The following is a 3,934-nucleotide window of genomic DNA, read 5'->3' as shown; positions in this document are numbered from 1 at the left end:
CCCTCCCGGACACACCGCCCTACTCTTGGGGGTCGGAGCGAAGGCCGGCCCCCGCCGGACACTTCGCCCCCCCGTGCCCCTGCAGGGCGTGGACTTAGGTCCTTGGACCTTTGTCCCCCCGCAGGGGGCTTCCTCCGGTGAGTGGGACTATGTCCCACTCCCGAATCTCCTCGAGAGGAGGGGGGATTATACCTCCCTCCCCTCTTACTCCTCGTCTCTTGCGGGGAGAGGGGAGCCAAGGTTCCATTCCCCACCACCAACCGCCTTTTTGTGGCGGACTAGTCCGTCACCCATCCTTCTTCCGAGGGAGGGTAACCCCCTCGGACCTCCTGGCCGATGTACGGGGGGGAGAGCAGGGAGGTGGCTGAGTCCTCAGTCGTCCCTCTCCCCCCGCCCCCGTCATCCGGGATCAACCAACCCCCCCCCGACCCCCGCCCGCCGGCGAAGGTGTAAGGGCCGCGCGAGCCCGCGCCCTTGTCGTCGGTGAGGCAGTTCGCGCAACTGCCCCTCGATTGGCCCCGCCCCCGGGGTCGCCGCCGCCAACCACATCCGAAGACGGGTTTGACGACGACGAGTCGGGGGGCGGTGCCCCGGGACCCCTCGCTCTCCCTCTCCTCCTCTGCCTTTTAGGGCCATGCGTGGGGTCCCCCATCTCCTCTCTTTCTCGCTCCCTCTCCTCCTTTTCGGACATGACGTCCGAACAAAAGGAGGAGAGGGCTTGCCACCTCTCCTCACTGCCGACGATAGCGCGGACTATCGCCGGCAGTGAGAGATCTCCCCCTATTTCCGCCCTCAGCACACGGCGTTGGCCCGCCCATGCGGGACAGTCCTGCAGGGTATGAGCCGCCGTGTCCGGGGCGGAGTTGCAGGCGCGGCACCGTGCCGCGTCTTCACGCCCTATCTTGTGCAGGTACTTACCGAAACATCCATGTCCGGTGAGTACCTGCGTCACCCAGAAGGTGAGACCCCTGCAACCATCCAGCCAACCATCGAAGACTGGCCGGATAGCCCTGACGGTCTCGTTTTCCGACTTCGCCAAGTGGCGTTGCCACTTGATCAGAAGAGACCGCCAGGTCTGGTGCTTCATCATCTTGACCGCCCTGTCTCTCACGCGTGATGCCCCGACACGGACCTCCTGGCGGATGTCGCGTGTACGACGATATGTCTCGTCGTACATCTCCGCCAGGAGATCAAACGGGGGCACCCCCGCGAGGAGATGCGCCGACTCCGCCGAAGTGGCCTTGTAAGCTCGCGCCACCCTCTGGGCAATGTGTCTCCCCATTTGCAGAAGAGCTCTTCTGTTATGGGGAGACGCTCGGAGGTCGCGAGCCCAGACCGGGGCCCCATACAGGGCCATCGATCTGACCACTCCGACAATCAACTGGTAACCCTTGTTTGACCTTGACGAGTACCGTGGAGGTCACGTGGAGGTCAAGATTATTTTTTTTTAATGGGACACCCGGTATTTGGTAAGGTCATGTGAAAGCTGGTGCCGAGCCCTTTCCAAAACCATGGGCATGAGCCCTTCCAACACCCTGGCGGTGACCTTTACGCGAGTATTAGTGTTTGCATGACAAAAGTTCGGACACGGCCGATTATTTCGCAAACGGTGGGTATGATGGAAAAATGTTTCGGATAAAAGTTGTAAGACTCCATAAGACCTACCGAATGGGCTACGCTGATTGACCTTGACGGGTACCGTGGAGGTCACGTGGAGGTCAAGATGATTTTTTTAAATGGGACACCCAGTATTCGGTAAGGTCATGTGAACGCTGGCCCCGAGCCCTTTTCAAGGCCCTCAGCTCGGCCACTGGCCGATATATATATATATATATATATATATATATATATATATATATATATATGGGAGTATATATGAATATTGAAAAGTGTATTAAATTGTTAATCGATTGATCGAGAGGCCGTATTACTACTTGTAACTATATAGATTCATTGTTCAAAGTATAAATCATTTTGATAATTAAATTTTCGTATTTTGAGTCTGTCAATGACCTTGGTAGTATACGTGAAGGTCATGAGAATATAAAAAATCTAGTTCTCATAGTTTTCATTGTAAAATCTTTTGTAAGTAAAGAGATTATTTTGTTATTAGCTAGATTTTTCAATTTTATTAATTGTTTTCATAATAAGACGTTTCATATATATAGCATAAGTATATGAAATAATGCAAAGTAAAACATTTGAAAAAAGTTGCTACTATTACGTAACGGAAAAGCGATTTTGCCATTTTCTTTTAACTGTAAATTCGTAAAGAGGATTGAGGAGGAGGAAAGAGGGAGGGCGACCTTCAAATTCCTTTCCTTCCTTCTTTCGTCCTTCTCTTCTTATTACTAATTTCTAAAATCTACGCAAAGTATAATATTAAGATAGAATAATTAATAAATATTATTTATTGTAGATATCAGTGAGCCGGGCCAAATCGGCCTTGCCATTTGGTGTGAATTATCATGGAAGTAACAAACGAAGCGGTTTAGCAGAAATTATATGGGTGAGTATAAATATATATATATATATATATATATATGTGTGTGTGTGTGGAGGTCGAGCCTCGCGCGCCGCTGCCGGGGGTGCCATCTCCCGGGAGCGGAGCGAACCGCAGGAAGCAGCATCTCCTGCCGCGACCAGTCTTCTGAGACGCCGCGCTGGCTGCCTGGAGCCACCGGCGTGACATGCGCCGGCGAGCTCAACGCCGGCCTATCGAAGCCGTACACGGGGTCCCACGTGACGCACCTACGTGGGATGCCACGCGGCACGTTATACGGAGAGGACGAGACGACGACGAGAGAGACGTAGGACAGACACAGCAACCTTGGGACGTTCTCTTCTGCACGGCTGATATTTCGCGCCCGCGGCGTACGGACTCTCGTGACCGCCACCCGGTTCACCTCGACGCAGCCAGCCCTCTCGGCACTACGTGCGTGCTCGGTCGGTGACGACGTCCGTGCCGTCCCGTCGGCTGCGACAACGGGCGGCTCACTCGCGCTAGTCTTTGCGCCGTCTCTCAGTTCCGTTGAGACGGCCATTTTGCGCTTCTTTTGTGTAACTGTTTCTGTGATAAAACCGTTGTTTAGATCATTGATCGATCTACGTTTTTCGCAGTCTTTTCATCGTCCGTGCCTCTTCCCTAAGTCCACCTCCACATATGGTTATATATATATGTAGCATTAAGTTACACGGAACCTGTACTGCTCATCTTCATCTAGTTTATTGCTGCTTTAATTATATTTATTGTTAATTTATGATTATATACGTATGTGATTTCATGATTGTATATTATTTATCATTATTGTTATTGATCCTGCTATTGTCGTATATGTATGTATATGTATTTTTACGTGCACTCAATTTATCGTATCGGAATTTTATAGATACTTATTTAATGTAAGGATATTTGTAATCATATTGTATTTTGTGGTGGAGAAATATAAGGTGTAGTAAAAAAATCTATTATTTTTCCAATAGATGGCTTTAGTAATGTGTATCTCGCGTTGTATAAATGCGATCGGTTTACGCTAGATGGCGTTAGAAAGACAAGATTTTGTACTAAAAAAACTTCTCAGACAGTTTTGTGATTGTTTGACTCAGTATTGTTTGAGTGCGCGTCAAAGATGGACACCAGCAAAAAGAAAATACGCCATATTTTACAGTGTTTCTTCAATAAAGGCGAAAACGCTAGCCAGGCGGCTGTAAATGTGAAGTGTTTATGGTCCTGATACTGTAACAGCCAATCACGCGCAATTTTGGTTTGGTCGATTCCGTTCCGGTAATTTTGATGTCAAAGATGCACCACGCTCTGGAAGGCCAATTGTCGAAAATGTCGATAAAATAATGGAAATCGTCGAATCCGACCATTATGTAAACACTGTTTCGATTGCCCAGGAGCTAAACATTGCACAAAAAATCGTTTGGAATT

Source organism: Odontomachus brunneus, unplaced genomic scaffold (genome assembly GCF_010583005.1).
Source record: "Odontomachus brunneus isolate Ranch 3 - 2012 unplaced genomic scaffold, Obru_v1 Obru_scaffold_269, whole genome shotgun sequence".
Classification (NCBI taxonomy): domain Eukaryota; kingdom Metazoa; phylum Arthropoda; class Insecta; order Hymenoptera; family Formicidae; genus Odontomachus; species Odontomachus brunneus.
This window is presented reverse-complemented; position numbering follows the sequence as displayed.